This window comes from Schistocerca serialis, chromosome 2 (genome assembly GCF_023864345.2).
Source record: "Schistocerca serialis cubense isolate TAMUIC-IGC-003099 chromosome 2, iqSchSeri2.2, whole genome shotgun sequence".
Classification (NCBI taxonomy): domain Eukaryota; kingdom Metazoa; phylum Arthropoda; class Insecta; order Orthoptera; family Acrididae; genus Schistocerca; species Schistocerca serialis.
Window position 1 is genome coordinate 472,725,183 of NC_064639.1, and position 19,103 is coordinate 472,744,285.

Sequence of the window (19,103 nt, forward strand, 5' to 3'; positions counted from 1 at the left end):
AGACTACCTAACAGATCAAAACGAAAATTTCTGTTCCGACACTGACAATGTTGAGTGTTTATGGAAAAAGTTCAAGGCAATCGTAAAATGCGTTTTAGACAGGTACGTGCCGAGTAAAACTGTGAGGGACGGGAAAAACCCACCGTGGTACAACAGCAAAGTTAGGAAACTACTGCGAAAGCAAAGAGAGCTTCACTCCAAGTTTAAACGCAGCCAAAACCTCTCAGACAAACAGAAGCTAAACGATGTCAAACAAAGTTAGCGTAAGGAGGGCTATGCGTGAAGCGTTCAGTGAATTCGAAAGTAAAATTCTATGTACCGACTTGACAGAAAATCCTAGGAAGTTCTGGTCTTACGTTAAATGAGTAAGTGGCTCGAAACAGCATATCCAGACACTCCGGGATGATGATGGCATTGAAACAGAGGATGACACGCGTAAAGCTGAAATACTAAACACCTTTTTCCAAAGCTGTTTCACAGAGGAAGACCGCACTGCAGTTCCTTCTCTAAATCCTCGCACAAACGAAAAAATGGCTGACATCAAAATAAGTGTCCAAGGAATAGAAAAGCAACTGGAATCACTCAATAGAGGAACGTCCACTGGACCTGACGGGATACCAATTCGATTCTACACAGAGTACGCGAAAGAACTTGCCCCCCTTCTAACAGCCGTGTACCGCAAGTCTCTAGAGGAACGGAGGGTTCCAAATGATTGGAAAAGAGCACAGGTAGTCCCAGTCTTCAAGAACTATAGACCTATATCTCTGACGTCGATCTGTTGTAGAATTTTAGAACATGTTTTTTGCTCGAGTATCATGTCGTTTTTGGAAACCCAGAAACTACTATGTAGGAATCAACATGGATTCCGGAAACGGCGATCGTGTGAGACCCAACTCGCTTTATTTCTTCATGAGACCCAGAAAATATTAGATACAGGCTCCCAGGTGGATGCTATTTTTCTTGACTTCCGGAAGGCGTTCGATACAGTTCCGCACTGTCGCCTGATAAACAAAGTAAGAGCCTACGGAATATCAGACCAGCTGTGTGGCTGGATTGAAGAGTTTTTAGCAAACAGAACACAGCATGTTGTTATCAATGGAGAGACGTCTACAGACGTTAAAGTAACCTCTGGCGTGCCACAGGGGAGTGTTATGGGACCATTGCTTTTCACAATATATATAAATGACCTAGTAGGTAGTGTCGGAAGTTCCATGCGGCTTTTCGCGGATGATGCTGTAGTATACAGAGAAGTTGCAGCATTAGAAAATTGTAGCGAAATGCAGGAAGATCTGCAGCGGATAGGCACTTGGCGCAGGGAGTGGCAACTGTCCCTTAACATAGACAAATGTAATGTATTGCGAATACATGGAAAGAAGGATCATTTATTGTATGATTATATGATAGCGGAACAAACACTGGTAGCAGTTACTTCTGTAAAATATCTGGGAGTATGCGTGCGGAACGATTTGAAGTGGAATGATCATATAAAATTAATTGTTGGTAAGGCGGGTACCAGGTTAAGATTCATTGGGAGAGTGCTTAGAAAATGTAGTCTATCAACAAAGGAGGTGGCTTACAAAACACTCGTTCGACCTATACTTGACTATTGCTCATCAGTGTGGGATCCGTACCAGATCGGTTTGACGGAGGAGATAGAGAAGATCCAAAGAAGAGCGGCGCGTTTCGTCACAGGGTTATTTGGTAACCGTGATAGCGTTACGGAGATGTTTAATAAACTCAAGTGGCAGACTCTGCAAGAGAGGTGCTCTGCATCGCGGTGTAGATTGCTCGCCAGGTTTCGAGAGGGTGCGTTTCTGGATGAGATATCGAATATATTGCTTCCCCCTATTTATACCTCCCGAGGAGATCACGAATGTAAAATTAGAGAGATTAGAGCGCGCACGGAGACTTTCAGACAGTCGTTCTTCCCGCGAACCATACGCGACTGGAACAGGAAAGGGAGGCAATGACAGTGGCACGTAAAGTGCCCTCCGCCACACACCGTTGGGTGGCTTGCGGAGTATAAATGTAGATGTAGATGTAGATGTAGATGTCAGACGTCGTTGGCTGGGCAGACCCTTAAAACAGAATAGTCAGCGAACTGTGGTGGAACTAACATCAGATCTTGCTGATGGATAAATGACAAGTGTGTCTGAACACAAAGGGCACCGAATGTTCCTAACGATGGGCCTCCGCGGCCGACAACACGACGACCTCGGCAACTGCGACTGAAGTGGGTACGTGACCATCGGCATTGGACGTTGGCACAGCGGGACAGCTTTGCATGGGCTGAAGAATCCTGATACCTTCCTCTTCATGCCGATAGGAGGGCGCGAATCCGTCGTCTTCCAGAGCAACATTTCCTTGCCACCTGTGCCGCAGGATGGAGACAAGCTGGCGGCCGCTCCATTCTACTCTTGGGAACATTTACGTGGACATCTACGTGCAAGGTACCACGATGGCCAAGGATTATCGTGCACTGGTTGTAGACGCTTTATACTCTTTCATGGGGACCATGTTTCTCGACTACAGTGTCGTTTTTCAACGAGGTAATGTGCCATGTCACAAGGCCAGAAGTATGAAGGATTGGTTGGAAGAACACAGTGATGACTTCCGATTAATATGCTGCCCCCCTCCCCCCCCCCCCCCCCAACTCTCCAGGTTAGAACCTGATCGAACACATCTGGGATGTTGTAAATAATAGATTTCAGCTATCAGTCGTCCTTTTGAAATTTTATTGGCAGATCTAGATTTCAGCTAGAAACTGGCCATTATCAATGCACTATCATTTTTCATCAGTGCATGTAATGGCTGTTGATCGAGCTTCATCCACAGTTCATTGAATACTCACATCTGGGATGTGATTGAACGTGGCGTCAGAGTTTATCGCTCACTCCCCAGAATTAAGAGAATTATGTGACTTGTGTATGCGGACGGGGGACAACTCCCTCCAGCGACCTACCAAGGACTCATTGCTTCGATAGCACAACACTTTGCTGCTGTTATCCATGCCAAAGGTGGACATATCGGCTGTTAGGTTGGTGGTCATAATGTTCTAGCTTATTACTGTATACACATTAATATGACAACCTGTCATCAGCCTGAAAACCATATTTTGAAGCTCGGACCACTGCAAGACCTTCAGGAAGAGAGTCAGTGAGATTCTAGAAGGTACTGACAGGGACGTAGAGCTCTGCTGAGTCCTCGACAGTGGAGTCGACAGGGCTCCACATCCCTGTCAGTATGGCAAACTCATCCTTGTGGTCTTCGAAGGACGCACGTACACTGCCAGCTGTGTAACATGTTGCATTGTCCTCCTGGTAGATGTCATCGCGCCAAGGAGAAACAAACCCCATTAAGGGATCAACATGGTCCCAAAGAGAGATGTATACTTGTGTTGATCCTCTGTGCCTTCCAGAAAGCCGGCCGCTGTGGCCGAGCGGTTCTAGGCGCTTCAGTCCGGAACCGCGCTGCTGCTACGGTCGCAGGTTCGAATCCTGCCTCAGGCATGGATGTGTATGATGTCCTTTGGTTTGTTGGGTTTAATTAGTTCTAAGTCTAGGGGACTGATGACCTCAGATGGTAAGTCCCATAGTGCTTAGAGCCATTTGAACCGTTCTGTGAATAGTTGTTGCATGTTGATGTCAAACGTAAGCGCTGATCACTTTCATTTGACTTCACCGTATAGGTTCGGACAGTAATAAATGTATATCATTTCTGTGGCATATGATTTAGGCGTAGTGGGGTCCGGGCTAAACATAAACGTCTTCTTAATAACTGACCAAGAATACAACAACAGCAGAAGACAACTTACACTGTATCCCCATATAGTTTTTAAAGCAAGGCTCATACAAGAGAACACAATTAAATTGGCTTGAATATAGTAAACAGAATTAAAATTAAACCTTTGCCTCGGCACATAGAATCGGGAAACAGCAGTAACGATTACAATATGTGGTCCTCATCCTCATACAGGAAATACAATAGATATATCTTATGTAATTAACTGTAACATACTAAAACAACTCTCAGATTTAATTAAGGCCATCTACATAGTATGTAAATGAATATTGATCTCCAGAAAGAGATTTTCACTCTGCAGCGGAGTGTGCGCTGATATGAAACTTCCTGGCAGATTAAATCTGCCAGGAAGTTTCATATCAGCGCACACTCCGCTGCAGAGTGAAAATCTCTTTCTGGAAACATCCCCCAGGCTGTGGCTAAGCCATGGCTCGCAATATCCTTTCTTTCAGGAGTGCTAGTTCGGCAAGGTTCGCAGGAGAGCTTCTGCAAAGTTTGGAAGGTAGGAGACGAGATACTGGCAGAAGTAAAGCTGTGAGTACCGGGCGTGAGTCGTGCTTCGGTAGCTCAGATGGTAGAGCACTTGCTCGCGAAAGGCAAAGGTCCCGAGTTCGAGTCTCGGTCGGGCACACAGTTTTAATCTGCCAGGAAGTTTCGTTTGAATATTGATCTACTATTACTGCCATAACCAATCAGCTACTACGACAATAAAATGCACAATTGATCATTCGCGCAGAGCAAATGACAAGGTGACTTACTTTGTATTAATGGCATCAACAAACCGGTCACGCTCACAAAGTAATACAAAAAAATCATCTTTTGTGTCATACAGAGAAACAGTAATCGCTGAATGCAGCTGGCTCTGTCTTTCAGATTGGCTCTGCTTCTCAGAGAACACAACTGTACGCACGGTGTGCCATCCAACAACAACAACAACAACAACTTGCCACGCGATGACGACAGATTTCTGTGTGTAATATTACTTGCTACCATACACTCAACACGGCTTTGTACTTAGCACTGCATACTGTATTGAGTCACTTAACCAGCGGAATGCAACAAGCAGCTTCTAAAGCAAGCATGTAGCTCTACTCTTGGCATGCAAAAGCGCTTTTCTCCACCTCCACTGGTGGTGGAGAAAAGCGCATGAAAAGATACGACTCGCTCCACCACGTTGTCGTACCCACACACGGCCGCCCCACACGCTGACCGATCCAGCATATAGAGGCTCCCCATGCCTGGCTCTGTAGTCGCTGCTTCGTTCCTTGTCATCTACCAACTCACCACACTGCTCGTAACTGCTACTTCCGAAACTACTAGGCCAGCTCTAGACTCCCACCGAACTACGCACCTCGAAGTGCAGCCAGCAACCTCGGCCATGGTCGCGACTATTGGAGGTGTAGCACGTTTGAAAATAGCAAGTGATAGCCCCAGCCTCGTCTCACGCTGTCCCACCGCGCCCCCTCTCCAAGTGCTAGTGCGATGGCAGCGCTACCGCGGCGGGCTGGGCGGTGCAAGAAACTGTAAGTGCCGTGAGTTAGAAATACCTCCTCAGTAGGTGTCATACCTATTTTTGTTTTGTGTCTTAACCTTGCTGCAAACTAAAACCCAATCGTCGGAAGCGAATGGCACTTATCAACATCACCAGGCGCAATTAACAGTATGATTAAATAACCTTTTCTTGTAAATATTACACAAATAATATCAGTTTTCTTAAAGATGCTTTCACTAGCACCACCTCTAACATACAATAACACAAATGAACAGCAACCAAACACTGATGTAATAATAGGAACTTCCACAAATAAATTTCATGTACTCTGAACAACATAAAACGTCAAACAAAAAACAGCAAACCGTGCAAGGAAATCAGGCACATTGATCGAAAATTTGGACTCAGAAGGCCGTGAATAAAATGAAACACGTGAATGAGTGAAGTGCAAGTTCTATTCCAGTTAGTGGTTACGTGTAAGAAGTAGCAGTTGCTATCAGAATGTGTAATAAGGAACACAAGGACACTGTCAGCAACGTGTCGAATACGTGATCGTAATAAAAATTGTCATTCAGATCATATGAACTATAGGAAAGAAAAGAATCATCTACCCACAATTTTATAATGTAACTGCTGTTGACGCTTTGCCAACAAAAGCGAAAATTGGAATGGATGAGCTTTTTATTTTCAGGACACTTAACGACAGAGACAAACCAAGGAACAGAAAGAGTTTAACCTAGGTGAACAAAAGACATATTTCTATACGTTTCCTCATAGTTTGCGCATTTCGTTCGTACTCCACGGAATCGTCTGAAGCACTCCAAAATCGGAGGATGTGTAGAACTATAACAAGTGATTAAGGTTCCAGAGAGTAGGCCCAGCAGCGGCCTCTTTTATAAAACCGAACAGGTCAGTGTTACACCACACTCATTCTTTGCAAAGCCGTCAAGCGAAGCGAAAAAGCGGAAGCAAGTGCCGGAACGTCTCGCCCACGTAAAGGGCTCATTATCAGTGTCTTGGAATGGGGCAGAGTGATTGATCTCCAGTAAACTGATTTGTTACATTGAGACATTATGGCTCGTACAGCGCACGCTGCTGCGATAGTGATGCCTGTGTGCAGCCTGTAGATAAATAATGTTCACACACAGCGATGAGAAAGTACTGGACCATAAAACATGATCACAGCCCAGGATGACCACCATCTCAGCCGCGAGCCGTAACCGACAGAACAGCTTCGTCCACTGTACTGGCTCGTCTATGAAGCACTGCACTGGGAGTAAACATGTTTGCGTCGACAGTTTAAAGCCATCCGTGCAGCCCTGGACTGGTGGTACGCTTTTCACTGCATCGGCTTCCACTGACCACAAATCACCGAAGCCCCACTCGGCAATGAGCACGCGAACATTGGTCCCTGGTGCACCGAGTAGCAAAATGTAGTGGTTCAGACGAGTCCCACTCCAATGTCTTCTATAGTGATGGCTGTGTATGTGTTATACACTTCCATGATTGGGCAGTTTCCCCTGTTGAGCAGCATAGCGGACAAATGTCAAGTGTGATGTCTTAGGGCGCCATTGCCTATTGCTTTCGATCTGGCTTCCTTCGTATTGAGAGCAATTTGAACAGCAAGTGCTACACCAAGGATGTTATAGAGCTGTCCGTAATTTGTTCATTCTGATCGTGCTGCAACCACTGTCGATGCTCTCTTGACGTGCCTGCAAACGGCATGGCGATGTGTATCCCAGCTGTAAATCCAGTCGCTGTTTGATTCTCTGCCACGATGACTAGAAAGTCTGAGTGCAGCAAGTGGTGGCTTCACACCGTAGTGAGTTCTCACGGTCAGAATATGCGTATAGCTCTCTAATTCAGAACATTTGTATATTGTCATGTCCCTAACACGTAAAGTAAATTTCGTTGAAATCCCGTGTCTCCTTCTTGGTGTTGCAATTTTCACAAACGATAGTATAGTTTCGTTCCAGGTTTCTCCCCACTAACGACTCTGCTAAACTACCAGTTCATTGCTATGGAAATTATCGAGGTGTAATTGTTACAACAGACTCACACGTTAAATACTACACTACTTGCTGCGGTTTCTGAGCCAGTGGACAATACTAACTGTAATTTTCTTTTCATCTTGAATACTATTAGAAATGCTTAATAGCACTTTCAATGTAGCTTATGCAGATATAAACTTTTCTACCTGTTCTCGCTTATTTAGAGGTTGGGGTCTCATTAGATAAAGCAAACCAGACCGACAAATAGACGTAAAGACTGCACATCCCACTTTTGACATCACGGTGGAATAACTTGAAAAAGTCATTAAGATGCCGAATTGTGATGAGGCAACGGTCTTAGATGGTATGAGGTGATGAAAAAAATTAAACATTTTAGGATCAAACGAAATTCACCAGTTTCGTAAGCATTTCTGTGTTGAAAAAGCTTCTGCACGACGAAAAAGCTCCAGGTGCGTGCTATTGAAGGTCTCTCCCAGCCGTTTTAGGCATTCCCTTTGATAACACGAGATCTTGATAAGTAGTGTGCGACAATAGCTACTATTATCATTCGAATCCCGGTGCAATGCAGCACGCCATCCAAAAAAGAAACGCAGTTGTACCATTATGGGAAAAATTTATCGGGGGACCCGGATGAACTCCCTTCCTTATGGTTTTAACGAAATTGTTTGGATAATATTAAGCAGCATCGTCTTGACCCGCAAGACGACGGTACAAAAAATCACCAATCTATACCACCGTCATATCTGCAGAAGTCGGACTACCTTCAGCTAGCTTCCAGATTCATACTACTGAAACGGAAACACGCATTGCCGTCAGTTTTCACATGACCTGCAACTAACATCAGGCAATTTAATCGGAAAGCTCGACAAAAACATAGTTTCATAAGGTATTAGTTATCAAATGGTGTTCGTTTGTTCTGACATAAATGTAGGATGAATTCAGCGACGTTCTTAAGCTTGTGTTGTGGTTGTTTCCAATTGAAATGGAGAAGAAGGAAGTAACTGGTATGAAATATACCAAAGCGACAGATAATTTCGAATATATGGCTATAGTTGCATTAACTAAAGGAAAAGAGCGTCCTGGCTTACATCTAGCAAGATAAAATTGGGTAGAAACTGTACTATACACGAAAACTTACAATCGAAAAATTAAAATTCTAGCCAATTGTCACATCTTACGCACGAATTGTTCAGAATATTTCACAGAAAACACATGACTGGATTCCAGTCCAACAAGAAGCATAATTTTTTATTGCTCTGAATTAGACCCAATTTTAGAACCTTACCCACTGAGAGCAAATTTCGTGTTGCGGTTACATGAACTTGGTCATCGCATTTTGCAATTAACGGGTACAATGGTATGGTCTATAGTGGAAACGATAAAGACGGCCTTCATTAATGCCCACTGTCTTTCAGAATGACGAACAATTCTCTTGGAAAGTACCCTACCAGAAATAAGATAACTATTCCCTGAGGCGATTTCTTCGACGGCACGACATATATGCTTCCGACTACCGCCACTGCCTTGACATGTCTGAAGCATCGCGATCATATGAGTTGACACTCACCGGCTTGAATCAGGACGGCTGGTCGCCTAAAATACGCATCTCCTACAGCTAGAGGAAATTCTCACGCAGAAATTGTTCTGGTACGTACAAACTGTTGCGGGCACTTTTGCGGTAACATTTTCGGAAATTTTGCTATCACTGGCGGATTAAAAGTAAATAAATTAGCTTTTAACTTCCATTAGAGTGACATAGTAAAGAGGCGAATTGTAGTTTAAAAAATAAAATAGAAAATGGTCTCACAGTCGATGTATACCACTGGTCCGCGAGCAGATACAAAACGATAACATGCCGAGCGCAGGGCAGCACTTCTTGTTTCTTTCGGAGTTACCAGTTCAAAAATGGTTCAAATGGCTCTGAGGACTATGGGACTTAACTTCTGAGGTCATCAGTCCCCTAGAACTTAGAACTACTTCCACCTAACTAACCTAAGGACATCACACACATCCATGCCCGAGGCAGGATTCGAACCTGTGACCGTAGCAATCGCGCGGTTCCAGACTGTAGCGCCTAGAACCACTCTGTCACTCCGTCCGGCTAAGCACAATAAAATGTTATAAATTGAAATTTTTGACCAATTCTGACATTACTGAAACTGAAATGACGAGAAAAAAAAAGTTTTCCTTACCGGGATTTAAAACTGGCATCTACCGCCGCTGTTTTCTACCGCGAATAAATATCGGTTTATTTAATCAGTAGACAGATGTGCAAACTGCTCTTATGGATAGCTCATAATTTTGTCGCAACGGGGGATACACCATAGTGGTGGACTACAACATATTCAGAGTTTTAAACATGGCTGCTTGGTTCAGTGACCGTTTATAAATTAAAGTTTAACTAAATAAGCCCTCGGTCACAATTCGTAGTCTCTTTGACCAGGTTTCAACAGTTCTATGAGTGCCTTCATCAGAATTTAAATATTTAAAGTGGCCTATAACACAAGTACAAATTTATAGGAATTTTTTTGTACAAAAGTGTAAGTACTGACTAACAGTACAAGAAAGAGACAGTGCTTACATGCCACGTATAAAATAAAATCAAGCCAGAAAGGCTTTAGTCACAAAAATTTTTAAAAGAATACATGGAAGGCGAGCCACTGTGGCTGTGTAGGTTATTGAAGTATTAATTAGTATTGGGACTGGTTACCGCACAGAGGAATGTTCTCTAGCGGTCTCTTGTAGTAAGAGAGTAGCGAAAAGAGTTCAGAATACCTGTGAGAAAGTTACTTTATGCGGGTTGTATAGAAATCTGAAGGAACGTAATTCGGTCGTTTGGGAAAGTGGGCTACATGACGTCTATTACATCTATCTTTTTTAAGAGTATCTGCTCGTCAGCCTGAGAACCTTACAAGTTTGGATTAATAAAAGGGCCGTCGCTCTTATTTCATACGATCTCGAGAATATTACATGACAGTCGACACCGACAACAACGTGATCGGCACAGTGCATCACCGAGAAGTATTTTGTTTGGCGTATGAGTGTGCCACTGTTTTCCCATCTCTCATATGCTCTGCATGCGGAGTGGACGGTCCGTTGTCAGCGACCACACAATGCAGACTGTGTTAACCGTTTCAGTAACTTGTATTACATCGACTCCGCAGTCAGCTGACTGGGTTCGGGTCCTTGCTAAGTATCCGATGGAACCAAGACTGGGAAACATTTTTATTTGGGGTGATGCACTGGCAACTGAGGCTAGCAACAACTTCACCTTTGAGACGGTTTTGCTACGCGTATGGACAACTGTCATCATTAAAATAGCATTTCCTGGGGGTAGACGTTCTGATCACACAGGTATTGTTACGCTAAATGTATTGCAAGCTTGCAGGAGTTGTCTGAACGAATCATGGGTTATGTGGCGATGTGCTTCCCCAAACAGTCATCTAAACACTTCGCACGTTATCCGATAATTTCCTGTGTGGAATCACAAGCATTGAAGAAACTTTGCAGATACGTTTAAGTTTTGCAGTATGAGTCGTTTTACTGTCCAAAGATGCAGTACACCCGCCAAGTTACAATTAAAGCGCCACTTTATTGTATCTATATTTATGTTCCCTAGGTGGCAGCCACTGAATTAGAGGCGTTGTGCATAATGGAAAAATTTACTATTACAAAAAAAATCTAGGAGAGAAGTTAAGTCCCATAGTGCTCAGAGCCATTTGAACCAGATGATTACTTCAAGTTATTTGACGGTTTTTAATGCTTCCAGCAACACTGTAGAACTTCAGTACTGTGTAGATGATGATAATCCTTCCTCTTACTGCGGTGAACAGAGCACAAATGTCGAGGCTGTAGTAATTAAAGATGACGTGGGGGAGGGGGGGGGGGGAGGGTGAGGATAGGGAGCTTGATGCTTATTGGTCTAGAGAGGGAGAGAGAGAGACAGAGAGAGAGAGAATGGCAGCGAATGACCTCGTTTTAGATTGCTATCCACCCCAGAATCGGCCGCAATCGATCGAGAGGCGTGGGCGGTGGTCTCAGCACATGTCGTCGACCAGCTGCCTATTTATCAGGGCTGGAAAGATTATAGCGTGGGCGGGATGTATCGCGCGTATCACAGGCCGCGGAGTCAGGCGCTCGGTGACCGGTTTCCTGGTACGTTGCGCATGAGCACGAAGAGTATTAAACGTAAGTTACTTTAGTTTATTTTTTTAATATGAGGCGTGTTTTTTAAGTAAGTACCGTTTTGAAATTAAAAAAAGACGTGGTGAGATATCTCAATAATTTTATTTTTACGTGAAAGCCTGTACCTTAATCTACTTTTCTACATAATTTCCATCAATATTGAGGCACTTGTCATAACGTTGTACCAGTTTTTGAATACCCTCCTCATAGAAGTCTGCCGCCTGACTTGTTAACCACTACATCACCATTGTTTTGACTTCTTCATCGTCTTGAAGACGCTAACCACCGAAGTGTTTCTGCCGGCCGCGGTGGTCTAGCGGTTCTAGGCGCTCAGTCCGGAACCGCGGGACTGCTACGGTCGCAGGTTCGAATCCTGCCTTGGGCATGGATGTGCAGTGCGGAAATTTTTTAATGTGGAATGTTGGTGTAATTTGTTTAACTATAATATTACGCTGATTATTCAATCTCATATTTTATGTACGTCTTTGACTCACTATCTTGAAAAGTGGAAGAAATCGCTGAAAATTCAGAAAAAAAGAAGTTACTCGAAATTAGAAAATGGCGGTCGGAGGTGGGAGTGCTCACAGAAAATTTGATGACGTGATTAATTTGTAGCTGCAATACCGTGTGTATGTAAACTTAGAAATTGTTACCGCAGCCAGAGACCATCTAGATTCTGCCACATCCCTTAAGACCCTAGTGGTGATAACCTTAACGAAATGGTAATGCTTAGTAACTGTACTTTAAAAATAAATAATAATGAGATTAGCTAAAGGGAACACCATCTACTTTAAATGAGATTCAAATCCAAATAAAGTGGTGGTTCATTATAGAAGTTTGTCCTAGTACACAAAAAGACCGATATACTTACAATACGAATCTATCTTTTTAGACAATTAATCAACACTAGTATTATGTCCAGAGAAGGATAATGGATTCAAGCTGCAGTTTCCCTGAATGATGTGAATAAATTCCAGGTATCTCAATTTTACTATGCAGTGGTTCGTTGTCCGAACTAAAATGAAAACTTATCTTGGTATCTAATGGCGCTGTTGCATCGGTGTATAAAATGGTAAACTCCCACCTATTGAGCAATTAGTGGACAATATGTCTCGAGGGACCTGACGATGTGGGGCAGCACGAGATCTGCACCACCCCGGAATCAGCGGGTCGCGCTAAGTCGTCGGAACGACGTCCCAGGGCAGAAAACCAGAATGATCGCCGCCCCCCCCACCCCCCCCCCCCAAAGCAATGGAGCGTGTGAAGTCACCTCTAAGACGACCTATTCAAGAGTGTTCTCGATCGTGCGTCCCTGAACCGCCTTCCCTGACACGGGGGCAAGCACCAATGAGGGAAAATATTATTTACTTCTTTCATCAAACTTCAATGTCAAATGATTTCGCACCACAGACAATACCAAATAGAGGGCCAATCACGGCACACTCCCCTCTCAAAGTTTGTTGTGGAAGTTCTCGTCCCATGTCAAGAAGCGATAGGCGAAGCAAAGTGTTGTTTATACAACCCAGGATTTCCAACACGCGAAGCGAACGCGACTGGAACTCCACCAGGCCTGTCCGCTTCAAGAATAGTGAGTTCTGTCCATATGTTATCAGATGCAGGACTAGCCCTTAACACTCACACCGGCTAGCCGGGCATCTGACAGTACGCCGCAACATCACAAATCTCCTCTTCCTTTGAGTGACTTACAAGCCTCACTCTTGTGGAACATAACGGCGCTGTTGCAGCGGTGTACGCTTATAAAATGGTAAACTCCCTCCCTCCCTCATAAGTCGCGACTTAATTCTCTGAACAGCGAGCAAACTTACCCATTACTCCCAGTGTTGTGTGAATCGGCCATTCCTCCAACTCCTGCGGAAACGAACTGCAACGTTCCCATGAATTCCCTTGTCCGTAGTAATATAAGTCCAGATGACCCCTGCACTTTTTATGAAATACATTACTCAGAATCAAGGACGGTAATCAGGCTTAAATAAAGTGATCACAAACATGTGTCCCGTATACCTCCAGTCATGACAAGGATCATGTAGTGTTAGCTTATTAACGCAAGGAGGCAAGCCAGACCGCTTGTAACCTGTCATAGTAATTTAGTCACATGCAGTACTGTCTTATTTTTTGCTGCCATTTTCTCCTTCCTCTTCCTACACAATACAGAGAGCAAATGACAAGGTTCTAGTTTTAAAAAAAAGGAGGCGGGGTGGTGGAGAAATGGAGAGGGCATGATTTGGTTCGTTCTCCCACCTTTTTATTTTTGAACAAATGCAATTGCCTCCGTGATCTCATCCAATATTGTTACCTGGCCTCGTGCTGGTACAGTGGTCGGGTGATCAACATTTTTCGACCTTCGCGAGGTGCATGATCTCGCCACGTGCCAGGGGAAAGGGGAGGGTGCTCCCGGACGTCCTGTCAGTAACCTTGAGAAAAGATCGTTGTATTAGCTACTATACCCCCTAATGCTCTGCTCCTTTTCAGCTGAAAAATTATTCCTATTTCTGATCTTTCATTTCCATCATTTCATTGCACACATACAGGTTGAACAATAGAGGAGAGAGACTGGAGAGTTTATCCATGAAATGTATTCGCAGTTGCGAATATCGACAACTATCAGCTGTATAATTAAATGACGATGGAAATTTGTCCCAGACGGGGCTCGAACCAGGATTTTCCGCTTATTGCGAGTGGTCGCCTTACTATTAGGCTATTTGAGCACGCTCTATGGCCCGACCAAAATTTTCAAATATCGTCAACCAAGTGTCTACGACTTGCACTCGCACGTTCATTATGTATATTCCAGTGCAGGGAAGACATTTTACTGGAAACTCGCTTGCCCGGTGTTAGCACGACATGCATGTATGAGTGTCCGAAGGAACATTGCGTCGTACCTCAGAACAACGCAGGCACTGTAACATCGCGTTGCAAAGTTTATAATTTTGTAATTAATGTGAATATCCGGTAATCCCACATGTACCATTTGATGATGGAATTTGTAATTCAGAAATCTACTCTGATCTAGAGTGTATTTATTAATAAAATATAGCAGTTGGCCAGTTAAACTTGTTGAAACAAATTGCGCCTGTGGACTCTCGAAGTCATAATATGACTGAGAATATGAAATTCAAATCGTGATACAGGTTTTGCTGTGGCGGCTCGTGTAATATCACAGTGCAGAGGTACCCTGGTGACGTAGGTAGCAGCGTGTGGAATTTCTGTCCTGGGACACAACTCGATAGCGGGGGACCGTTCTGCATCGCTCCTTGCCGACAATGACGCTTAGGGTGCCGCCACCTAGAGCTAAATCGGTCGAGTTCGCTGACCGAGATTAACTAGTTCTCTCTGTGACTGGCGGGCGCATTTAAATTGGTAATTCCGCTACACGCGACACAATCATAAATATGGAAATACGTCGCGGCGGCGGGCTGGTGCGCGCTCCAGCCGCCTCGGCTGGCGGCGCTCCAGCGACGGCGTGTTTATGGCGCCGCAGCCGCTGCGTGGGAACAGTCGACGCGACGCAACGCGACGCAGGCCGGCGCCGACGCCACTGCGGCGCCGCAATTAACGCAGGCTTCCGCCCGCCCCGCGAGCCGGACGTGGACACTACTCGCCGTACAAAGTAATCACAGCCGAGCCGGCACAGTGTCATCCGCACGTCGTAAAACCATTTCCGAAGGGGCTGCCAGATACCACTCGCACGGAACACAGTGAAGCGCAAAAGCGCATGGTGCAATGCGGCTCAACAGATAATATGCGGGCCCTTCCTCAAGTGCATTTTACCAGCTTGCAATGTAACGAATCACGCTCTATTCTGACCGTCCATTAAAGCTCAACACGGTGTGGTGCTGGTGCAGAAAATAGTTATACACAAGCATAAAGAATTGCAACACCAAAAAAATAATTAACGTGGAGTAATAAAATTTCGGGAATACACTTGTCTGGGTAACATATTTAACTGATTAACATTGCAATATCACTGGTTAATGTTAGAGCGACAGAAGCCATCACAAATGTAAAATACTATTACACTACTGGCCATTAAGATTGCTACACCACGAAGATGACGTGCTACAGACGCGAAATTTAACCGACAGGAAGAAAACGCTGTGATATGCAAATGATTAGCTTCTCACAGCATTCACACTAGGTAGGCGCCGGTGGCGACACCTACAACGTGCTGACATGAGGAAAGTTTCCAACCGATTTCTCATACACAAACAGCAGTTGATCGGCATTGCCTGGTGAAACGTTGTTGTGATGCCTCGTGTAACGAGGAGAAGTGCGTACCATCACGTTTCCGACTTTGATAAAGGTCGGATTGTAGCCTATCGCCATTGCGGTTTATCGTATCGCGTCATTACTGCTCCCGTTGGTCGAGATCCAATGACTGCTAGCAGAATATGGAATCGGTGGGTTCAGGAGCGTAACACGGAACGCCGTGCTGGATCCCAACGGCCTCGTATCACTAGTAGTCAAGATGACAGGCATCTTATCCGCATGGCTGTAACGAATCGTGCAGCCACATCTCGATCCCTGAGTCAACAGATGGGGACGTTGGCAAGACAACAACCATCTGCATGAACAGTTCGACGACGTTTGCAGCAGCATGGACTATCAGCTCGGAGACCATGGCTGCCGTTACCCTTGACGCTGCATCACAGACAGGAGCGCCTGCGATGGTGTACTCAACAACGAACCTGGGCTCTGAGCACTATGGGACTTAACATCTATGGTCATCAGTTCCCTAGAACTTAGAACTACTTAAACCTAACTAGCCTAAGGACATCACACAACACCCAGTCATCACGAGGCAGAGAAAATCCCTAACCCCGCCGGGAATCGAACCCGGGAACCCGGGCGTGGGAAGCGAGAACGCTACCGCACGACCACGAGCTGCGGACACGAAACCTGGGTCCACGTATGGCAAAACGTCATTTTTTCGGATGAATCCAGATTCTGTTTACAGCATCATGATAGTCCCATCCGTGTTTGGCTACGGAAGCGTGTATTCGTCATCGCCATACTGGCGTATCACCCGGCGTGATGGTATGGGGTGCCATTGGTTACACGGTCACCTCTTGTTCGCATTGATGGCACTTTGAACAGTGGACGTTACATTTCAGATGTGTTACGACCCGTGGCTCTACCCTTCATTCGATCCCTTCGAAACCCTGCATTTCAGCAGGATAATGCACGACCGCATGTTGCAGGGCCTGTACGGGCCTTTCTGGATACAGAAAATGTTCGACTGCTGTCCTGGCCAGCACATTCTCCAGATCTCTCACAAATTGAAAACGTCTGGTCAATGGTGGCCAAGCAACTGGCTCGTCACAATACGCCAGTCACTACTCTTGATGAACTGTGGTATCCTGTTGAAGCTGCAGCTGTACCTGTACACGCCATCCAAGCTCTGTTTGACTCAATGCCCAGACGTATCAAGGCCGGTATTAAAGCCAGAGGTGGTTGTTCTGGGTACTGATTTCTCAGGATCTATGCACCCAAATTGCGTGAAAACGTAATCACATGTCAGTTCTGGTATAATATATTTGTCCAATGAATACCCGTTTATCATCTGCATTTCTTCGTGGTGTAGCAATTTTAATGGCCAGTAGTGTAATATACGGGCCCATCCTCAAGTGCATTTTGTCAGCTTGGAATATAACGAATCACGCTCTATTCTGACCGTCCGTTAAAGCTCAGTTAGGAACATGTTCGTAATTTCTAACACGGCGTGGCGCTAGCGCAGAGAATAGTTATACACAGGCAGAAAAAATTGCAACACCAACAAAATAATTAACGTGGAGTAATGAAATTTCGGGAATACACTTCTCTGGGTAACATATTTAACTCGAACAGTCCACGGGTGTATTGCCGGTCCATAGTGTCCAACGGGCACAATATTTCGGCAATCAGACACGTCGCCATCGTCAGGTGCACTAACGAACCGACCTCCTGAGGGCCAGAGGCACACTCGACTTATGTACCCCAACAAGTCGGCAGTCGCAGAGCACTGTTTGTACGAGAATCACGAAATGGACAGAAAAAATTGCAACACCAACAAAATAATTAACGTGGAGTAATGAAATTTCGGGAATACACTTCTCTGGGTAACATATTTAACTCGAACAGTCCACGGGTGTACTGCCGGTCCATAGTGTCCAACGGGCACAATATTTCGGCAATCAGACACGTCGCCATCGTCAGGTGCACTAACGAACCGACCTCCTGAGGGCCAGAGGCACACTCGACTTATGTACCCCAACAAGTCGGCAGTCGCAGAGCACTGTTTGTACGAGAATCACGAAATGGACTACCAACATACTGGGGTCTTGGGACAGACATCTAAATACTGGGATAGCGTCGTTAGAGAGACTATCGAAACTCGTACCAGGGACGGACTCATCAACAGAGATTGCGGCTATAACCTCAGCAAGGCATGGGAACCAGCACTGAGTCTAATTAAAAAGAGGCTCAGCAAAGAAAACGAACGAGCGACCAGGGTGGACGAGGCAGTGTCGGTGTACGACGCCATCACAGACGCCGACGCCAGCCTCTCAGCGACCGCCGACGCGCGGCCGCGGGCGCGGACCGCAGAGAGAACGCCTTGCGGGGGAAGGGGATTTAGGACGGCCGCCCGCCCTCAGGAGCTCAGTTCGTCAGCGCACCTGACGATGGCGACATGTCTGATCGCCGAAATATTGTGCCCGTTGGACACTGTGGACCGGCAGTACACCGGTGGACTGTTCGAGCAAGAAATACGCCGGGAGAAGTTGAAGAATCACAACATATTTAACTGATTAACATTCCAATATCACTGGATAATGTAAGCGAGACAGAAGGCATCACAAATGTAAAATGCTAGTACATTAATAACAGATGTAATCGCAAGAATGTTGAAAGCAAGCATGCAAACGTGCATGAATTTGTTGTGTAAATGCTAGACGTCAGTTTTTGTGAGGGAGTTCCATGCCTGTCACACTTGGTCGGTCAGTACAGGTACGGTTGCGCTACTTGTGGTTGACGATGGAGTTGTCGTCCGATGATATCCATATGTGCTCAAAGGCAGACGGATCTGGTGATCGGACAGTCCAAGTCAACATGTTGCCATTCTATAGAGCAAAATGGGTTACAATAGCGGTATGTGGGCGAGCGTTATTCAGTTGGAAAATATCCCCTGGATTGCTGTTCATGAATGGCAGCACAACAGGTCGAATCACCAGACTGACGTACAAATTTGCAAACAGGGTACCTGTGATAACCACGAGAGTGCTCCTGCTGTCACCAGAAAATAACTCCAGTTGTAGTGGATTGTGTCTAGCACAAAGACAGGTTGGTTGCAGGAGGTCAACTGGCCTCCTTGTCACCAAAGCACGTCCATCACTGGCACTGAGGCAGCGCAAGCGTTCATCAAAAAAACACAACAGACCTCCACCCAGCCCTCCAGTGAGCTCTCTGTCGACACCACTGAAGTCGCAAATGGCGGTGGTTTGGGGTCAGTGCAACGACGTTACAGAACGTCTGGCTCAGAACTGTGCGGGAAGTAAGCGATTTGTGACAGTTCTTTGTGTTACTGTGGTGCCAACTGCTGCTCGAATTGCTGCTGC